General features: G+C 40.6%; 1 non-coding gene across 1 annotated transcript; it reads left to right on the plus strand.

The window, feature by feature from the left end:
- The first annotated feature begins 813 nt into the window (after positions 1-813).
- LOC132212955 (U6 spliceosomal RNA) lies at positions 814-920 on the plus strand. The gene has a single exon (XR_009447867.1). It is a non-coding gene; the product is annotated as a U6 spliceosomal RNA (small nuclear RNA).
- The last annotated feature ends 8022 nt before the right edge of the window (positions 921-8942 follow it).

Genomic DNA, 8942 nt, shown 5'->3' on the forward strand with positions numbered 1-8942 from the left:
CAAAATGTTATAGGATAAGTTTTATAGAGATTGTATATTTTTGAAATGAGTAGTATTATAAAACTGTGTTTACATTTTTGTGAAGTTTTGTACCACAAAGTTTAAACCAAGGAAAAGTTTATTATTGCTGAGATATTTAGGAAGATTGTAGAAATCTGAACCTACAATTATTTTTTGAAGCGTTTGTAGAAACCTTATTTAAGTGGTCTAATTTTACCCTCATCCTATAGATGTAGCTAGGAGACCCAGAAAGGGTAAGTGAAATCCCCAAGACCACAAGCTAATTAACAGCAGAGATCAAATGAGAACCCAGGGCAAGTGCTCCTTCTATTTTTCCTGTCAGCCTCTGTAGACCCAGTTGAGGTTAGTCATAGCCGTGGGCAAACTACGGCCCGCGGGCCGGATCAGGCCCATTTGAAATGAATAAAACTAAAAAAAAAAAAAAAGACCGTACCCTTTTATGTAATGATGTTTACTTTGAATTTATATTAGTTCACACAAACACTCCATCCATGCTTTTGTTCTGGCCCTCCAGTCCAGTTTAAGAACCCATTGAGTCAAAAAGTTTGCCCATCCCTGGACCGTTAGAACCATAGAGTTGTGACTTAGGAGATCTGAATCCTTTAAAAATCTTTTCTGTATACATAGGTTTCTCTTAGGAGTCTTGATAGTATTATTTAATTACTAGAGTCCCGGTGCATGAATTCATGCACATTGAAAGGAAATTAATTAGAAGAAATATTGTAAGATCACTATTTGCCCTTTCTCAATAATAGAAGTGTATACCAAATTCACGATCAACAATGACAGATGGTGCCTGCTTTGGCAGCACATATACTAAAATTGGAACGATACAGAGAAGATTAGCATGGCCCCTGCGCAAGGATGACACGCAAATTCGTGAAGCGTTCCATATTTTGCACCCCGCTCTGCTGGGCTGGGAAAAGATATGAGTCAAAGCACAATCATCGTCTGGCACTCAAAGAAATCGTTACTTTTGCGCAAAAAAAAAAAAAAAATGACAGATGGAAACACATGCAACTGGCGCCAGTGATATATATATATATATGTATATATATATATATATATATATAAACTTGCTTACTTAGACCTGCTTTCTAATTTAGCTAAACTTTTTCCAGCCTAGTGAAGTGCCCCAATTTTTTTTTCAGGATATTGACAGCAAAACAGCAGTAAATACCAATATGAAAGCAGATTATTATTGTGGATCATGCAGGGATAACAAAGGGGGAAATATTTAACTATAGCACTGTTTGACTATATTCTGTGCAGTGAGAAAACCTGAAGTCATGTTCAATTTCTACCATTTCTTGCTTCTTTTCAGTTGGGTCAATTTTTAAACATTCTAAATCTCCATTTTCTGGCTAATGAAATGAAAACAGGATTCTACCGAGTCTCCTCTCTATCTATTCCAGGACTTCAGTGAGGATCAAATGAGATGAGGTACATGAAAACACTTCAAAGACATTTGGTTAAAGTGTAAAATGTTTGCACCTGGCTACAAAGCAAGTGGGTGAAGAAACTCCAAGGAGGCTAGTCGCTAGGGAGAGGAAGCCTGGCATTACTATGTGACATCATTACCTGGTGCCCACAGCCACCATTTCTGTGCTGGGCTGGCCTGTGGGCTTTGTGCCATGGGTTCATGGCGGGGCCTGTGTCCCACTTGGGAAAAGCGGAGTGTTGCTTGTGGACTCTGGGAGCGCAGTGCCCTTCCTCTGTAAATGGCCAGTTCAGGTCACGGCAGCTCCAGTTTGGAATATCTGCCCCTGGTGGTCAGTGCTCTTCATAGCGAGTGGTCAAGTGGTGGAATCCTTAGCACATTAGCCTTTCATATATATAGATTTTGCAATAAGAATGGCAAAAACCATTTGAAAAAATTACTGTGGCTCATGTCTGAAGTTTATCAAATCTGAAACTTTACTGTAGATATCAGCCTTCCAATGAGGAATTCTTAAAATACAGCCTGAGCTGTGGACCCTGAGGCATCCTGCCTAGGAGCCTCTCTTCAGGGTTGCTGACCCGCCCCATCCCCTACCGTGCCTCCAGCCCCTGCCCATTAGTTTTTCCAAGCAGACCCAGCATCTCCAAAGCCCAGTGTTCTCATTCAGGAGCTGTTGGAGTGCAAGAATGCATTTTAAAGGATATTTCGCAACCCAAAGCACTTTTTAAGCTTCTCAAAGATAAGTGGATGGTCACTGAACATGGATGCAAAATGCATTTTACACCAAAAAAAGTTACTTAAATGTTTTTTACAAGATTTTTTCTCATTATCAAAATAATATAGAATCATTAGTAGAAATTTTAAAAGAATAGTATAAAGTAAAAGAAATCACTTCTTTCCACTATCCAAGGTTAACCACTGTCAACATTTCAAAGTATTTCCATTTGTCTTTCGTACATTTATATATCCAGATACCTTTTTGAGGTGATACTATTAATTCATTTATATTAATGTATGTTGTATTGACTTCAGAGAGGAAAGGAGAGGGAGAGTGAGGTAGTAACATGAATGATGAGAACGAATCATTCATCAGCTGCATCCTACATGCCCCCTACTAAAGATGGAGCCCAAAACCAGAGCATGTACTCTGACAGGGACTCCATGTTTGACCTCCTGGTTCATAGATCAAGGCTCAACCACTGAGCACGCCTTTAGGGCAAGATGATACTATTTGTTATGTGTGTATCCTGATTTGTTTTCTCTTAGTTATGGTGTATTCATTCCACTGCATCTATAACCACTTTTTTCCCATTTATTACGGCACTGTTTATTTTTCCCAGCTTTATTGAGAAATAATCAATATACACCACTGTATAAGTTTAAGGCAGACAGAACGATGGTTTGATTTACCTACATTGTGAAATGATTACCACAATGGGTTCAGCTAACATCTATTGAAGATGTGACAAACCAAAATTGAAATCTCTAATGTAATTTGGGTTTTTTCTTCAAAGTCAAATCTACAATACTATTGCAAAAAAGAGCTTGTACTTGGAACTAAAGTGCAGGGTGTGGTGGGTCTGCAGACTGAGGCTCTACTGCCCTGGCCTCTTGTACTTGACCCCTGTGCCTATTCACATGCAGATCCTTTCTCCTTCCAGACTTCACATTAGGCTGGTGATGGATGTGCTGCCCCTACTGGACAGGGCTCCACAGTCTGTCTTCCCACCACTGAGTGTCAGAGGTGAGAGCCCCTGTGTAAGGCTGTGGAACATATGAAGTTCAGAATCACTTGTTTCTCAGCAGCTCTAGGGGTGTCCTCAGCATCAGCATGCGCAGAGCCTATGCTGGCCTCCAGGGTGTGATCTGTGCGGGTCCAGCTCACCCACAGCTCCTCTCTCCCTGGATTTCGGCCACCTTACTGGTCCTTCTGATAGAAGCTCTGGTTCTCTCAGAACCTTACACTCCTCTCCACCCATGAGCTGTGTGGAAGCTTCATATAACAGGATGGTTTTCAGGGAAAACTGGCAAGAGAAAAAGAAGACAAATAATCAGGAGTCGCCCCAATACTTTGGAGTCCAGGGCCCCATTTTCCCAGGTCCTCACCAGTGATGGGTTTTCCCTCAGCATTTAAGGGGCTTATGCCCAGGCCATGGCATTAGAGCCCGGCCAGGAGAGAAGGGGGAAGGGTCCAGGGCAACCGCCACTCTGGCTCCAACAGGCCCCTGGTCCAGTCCTCTCTGAGTCATTCCCGTCCTGCTCACAGAGCAGTGCTAAGACTCACTGCCTTCAAGACAAATCAGCTCACCACCGTGCTGGTCACTGGTCAAGTTCTCACTTCTCTCCTCACTCAGCCCACTGCTGCTCTCTCTGGAGTCCGCAGATACTATTCTCTCTGAGACCATGGTTGACATCATTGGGTGGACAGCTGGCCATTGACCTGCTCCATCTCGGTGGCTCCAGAATGATGTGTTTTCTTCCTTTGAGAAGAAGAAAAAAGAGCAAGAATATGGGTCTGGACAGCAAGTAGCCTTTCTGTAGAAATGCATGGACAGTGAGTTTTTTTACTCTTAGTACTTTGAAGTGCTATGTGGATTGGCATGAGGTACTTTTATTTTATTATTCTTTCTGGATGTTCTTCCTGAAGGTGACTGAGTTGGCTGGCTGCACAGGTAAAGGAACAAGAGGGTGAGTGTGCTGTCCTATGTGCCAAGTAGCAAGGAGTTTGTGCTGTTCTGCATTTCTGAGCCTCTCTCACCAAGTGAGTCAGGTCTGGCCAGAGGCATGGACAGCCATGAGTAGCTCCTCCCAGGCCATCCTGACACCACTCTTCTGTCCGACCTCTACATCATTGAGCTGTGCTCATTGCCAGCTGAATCCACAAGCCAGGGGAGCCCTGGAGCCCTGAGTCACTGTGTGGAGAGGATGAGCTTTGGTGGCTCCCTGGCCCACATCATGGACCAAAAAGAGCAAGATTTTATGGGGTACAGACACTGAAAAGGCCTTCATGGCAGCCCTACATTATTACCCTAATGATACAGGTTTTGATGGACAAATAGAAACTCCCTACTTGACCACAGAGTAAAGTATCAAACCTTTAATGAGTGACACTCCATCTCTCATCTTCGTTTCACCCCTTAAAATAGGGATGTGTTGATTTCATTCACCAGCATTACTTCTTCCATCTCGCATTCAAGTTGACAGGAAAATTGGAGCCATCTATGGAAGGAGAGAGCATATGAAGACAGGGTATTATTTTTAGTTCATTTTGAGCGCCACTCTGTCGAATACAAAAGAGAAAAATTATTTATCTTTCCTGACCTTTAACAGAGCATAGGTATCTTTTCTACAGTTGAGATCTGTAGATGATTAAAAGGCACGTGCTTCCAACGACAATGCTGCCTTCCTTCATCCTTGTCCTTGGGTAGCGTCACTCCTGGGCCCTGTGCCCAGGTTCCAACCAAGACACCGAGAAGTGAATCTGCTCTGTCGACGAGACCCTGGCCCAGCGTTCCTGGAATGGCACAAAAGGCCCATCCTTGTCACTTGGTGGATGTCGTTTAATAAATCAGAGGATAACTGTGGGAGGATTGCATTGCCTTGTGTTGTGTTTTGTGAGATGGTTAAAAGGTTTGACGCTCCTTTAAGAAACCAGTGGTACATGAAGAAGCTGTTCCCCCAAGTGATCACATTAGAGGTGGCTGAGACACAGCAGCTTTATTAAAGGCTGTGGAAGCTCCGTGACGGGATGAGAACATAGCTGTGGAGGTCACTGGTCTGGATGGTGGCCCTCAATCCCACTGACCACCAGTTCCTGTGGGCAATTCCTTATACTCAGCCTTGACCCCAACTAGACCTGCTGGACCAGATTCTCTGGGGCAAGACAACCAAATCTGGTTGTCGCCCCTTTTATTTTTTAACCTTTTAAAAATATAATTGTAGATTCACATTATTTATAAGAGATAATGCAGAGATGGCCCATGGAATCTGACCTGGTTTCCCTCAATAATATCTTACAAAAATCTCACAACCAGGATATTGATAGTGACCCAACCGCCCATGTAGGGGCCAATAGAGAACAGCTCTACCTGATTCTCCTGCACCCAGGACAGTGCCTTCTATTTTATTTTATTTTTTTGGTATATTATTATCACAGTAATATATACACAATGAAATTTACCATTTTAACTATTTTTCAGAGCACAGTCCAGTGGTGTTAAGTGGTCCTTAACACAACTTAACAATCATATTGTTTTGCTGCCCTTACCACCATCATCTCCATCACTGTTCTCATCTTCTCCAACTGAAGCTCTGTCCCCACTAAACAATAACTCTGCATCCACTCCCCCATTACTGGTACCCTCCCTCTTACCTCGATGACTCTGATGGCTCTAGGGAGCTCATGTGAGTGGGATCACACACTATTTGTCCTTTTGTGACTGGCTTATTTCATTGAGCATCATGTCTTCAGGGTCCATCCAGGTTGTAGCATGTGCTACAATGGCCTATTTTTCTAAATTGAATATATTGGGGTGAGATTGGTAATGAAATCAGGGAGCTTTCAGGTATACAGTTCTGTAATACATCATCTGTATGTTGAATTATGTGTCTCACCGCCCTCCCCACTTACCCCAGGTCAGGTCTCCTTCAATCACAATTTATCCTTTCTAAACCCTCTTCTACCCACACCCCTCTCTCTGTGATAATCACCAAACTGCTGTCTGTGTCTATAAGTCTTTACTTTGCTTAATCCCTTCACCTTTTTCCCCTAGCCCCCCAACCTCCTCCCCTCTGACAGCTGTCAGTCAGTTTTCTGTATCTATGAGCCTGTTTCTATTTTGATTGTAGTTTATTTTGTTCACTAGATTCTACATATAAGTGAAACCATAAGGAACTTGTATTTCTCTGACTGGCTTACTTTACTTCACTTAGCATAATACTCACCGGCTCCATCCATGCTGTTGTAAAAGGTAAGATTTCCTTCATTTCCTTTTTGTGTGTGTGGGTGAGTCGTATTCCGTTGTGTTAATGTACCACAGCTTTTTCTCCACTTATCTGCTGCTGGGCACTTGGGCTGCTGTGAAATCTTCGCTATTGTAAGTAATGCTGCAGTGAACATAGCATTGCATATATCCTTTCCGATCAGTGTTTCAGGTTTCTGCAGATATATTCTCAGAAGTGGAAATGTTAGGTCATGATGATAGCCATTCTGACAGATGTGAGGTGATACCTCACTGTGATTTTAATTTCCATTTCTGTAATGATTAGTGATGCTCAGCATCTTTTTTATTTGTGTAATAATCATCTGCAGATCCTCGCTGGAGAAGTGTCTGTTTAGGTTCTTTGCTCATTTTTAATTGGATTGTTTAATTTTTTTATGATGTCGAGTTTTTTAAGTTCTTCATAAATTTTGGATATTAAACCCTTATCAGATGTATCATTGGCAAATATGTTCTCCCATTCAGTGGGTTGTCTTTTCATTTTGTTATGGTTTCCTTTGCTGTGCAACAACTTTTTAGATTGATGTAGTCCCATTTGTTTAGTTTTTCTTTTGCTTCTGTTGCCCAAATAGATATATCAGAATAAAAAATATTTCTATGAAAATTTATTGCCTTTGTTTTCTTCTAGAATTTTTACGGTTTGAAATCTCACTTTCAAGTCTTTAATCCATTCTGCGTTTATTCTTCAATATGGTGTAAGAAGGTAGTCTGCATTCATTTATTTTTCTACTTATGTGTCCAATTTTCCCAATAGCATTTATTGAGTGGACTATCTTTACCACATTGTATATTCTTGTGTCCTTTGTCAAATATTAATTGACCATAAATGTATGGGTTTATTTCTGGACTTTGTATTCTGTTCCACTGATCTTTATGCCTGTTTTATGCCAGTACCATACTGTATTTATTACTATGGCCTCGTAGTATAGTTTGTTATCAGGTAGCATGATTCCTCCCACTTTGTTCTTCTTTCTCAAGATTACTCTGGCTATTGGTTTGGTTTTATTTTGTTTGTTTTGTGTGTGTGTGTGTTTGTGTTGGGTTGTTTGGTGTTTGTTTGTTTTTTGTACTTCCATATAAATTTTTGTGATATTTGTTGTAGCTCTCTGAATTACGTCATTGGACATTTGAACGTTGTTAATTCTTCCTATCTTTGAACACCATATATGCTTTTATTTATTTGTATCTTCTTCAACCTCTTCCTGTCTTCCTTCCTTTCTTTCACTGTCTTCTTTCTTCCACTTCTTTCTTTCTTTCTTTATTCTTTCTTTCTTTCTTTCTTTCTTTCTTTCTTTCTTTCTTTCTTTCTTTCTTTCTTTCTTTCTTTCTTTTTCCTTCCTTCTTTTCTTTCTTTCTTTCTTTCTTCATTCTTTCTTTCTCTCTTTCTTTCTTTCTTCTTTCTTTCTTTCTTTCTTTCTTTCTTTCTTTCTTTCTTTCTTTCTTTCTTTCTTTCTTTCTTTCTTCTTTCTTTCTTTCCCTTTCTTTCTTTCTCTTTCTTTCTTCTTTCTTTCTTTCTCCTTTCTTTCTTTCTTTCTTTCTTTCTTTCTTTCTTTCTTTCTTTCTTTCTTTCTTTCTTTCTTTCTTTCTTTCTTTCTTTCTTTCTTCTTTCTTTCTTCATGATCTTTATTATGTTCAGGTGAATTTCCTCTATTCACATTTCACTGAGAGTTGTTATAATGAATAGGTGGTGTGTTTTGGTGAATTCTCTTTCTGCATCTATTGTTATAATCATGTGAATTTGATTCTTTATTTTGTTTACGATGTACCATGTTTTTTATGTGTAGATACTGTACCAAGCTTGCATCCCTGGAATAAATCCCACTTCATCCTGATGTGTAATCTTTTTAATGTATTACTGGATCCAGTTTGCCAATATTTTGTTGAGGATTTTAGCATCTACATTCATCAGGGATATTAGCCTATAATTTTTTTCTTTGTAAAGTCTTATTCTGGTTTGGGATTAGGAGAATGCTGGACGCATAAAATGAGCTTGGGATCTTCCCTTGTCTTGAGTGTTTTGGATGAGTTTGAGGAGAACAGGTGCTAGTTCTTCTCTGACTGTTTGATGAAATGCACTGTGAAGCCATCCAGTCCAGCACCTGCGTTTGTTGAGAAGTTATTTTTTCTTTTAATTCTCACCTAGTATATATTGTCCAATGAATTTTTTTTTTAGAGATGTGGGAGGGAGGGAGGGAGGTAAGAAGGGAGGGAGAGAGGGGAAGGAGAAAGAGAGAGAGAGAGAGAGAGAGAGAGAGAGAGAGAGAGAGAGAGAGAGAAAGATCAATGTGAGACACACACATCAAATGGTTGTCTCACACACACATACACCTCAACAGGGGGCAGGGGTGAACCTGCGACCCAGGTACGTGCCCTTGACTGGGAATCGAACCCATGATCCTTTGTTCCGTGGACCACAGCTCTAAGCACTGACACACAATGGCCTGAGCTTCATTGATCTCTTGTTTGTTTTTTACTGCTTT

The sequence above is a fragment of the Myotis daubentonii genome, chromosome 11 (genome assembly GCF_963259705.1).
Source record: "Myotis daubentonii chromosome 11, mMyoDau2.1, whole genome shotgun sequence".
Classification (NCBI taxonomy): domain Eukaryota; kingdom Metazoa; phylum Chordata; class Mammalia; order Chiroptera; family Vespertilionidae; genus Myotis; species Myotis daubentonii.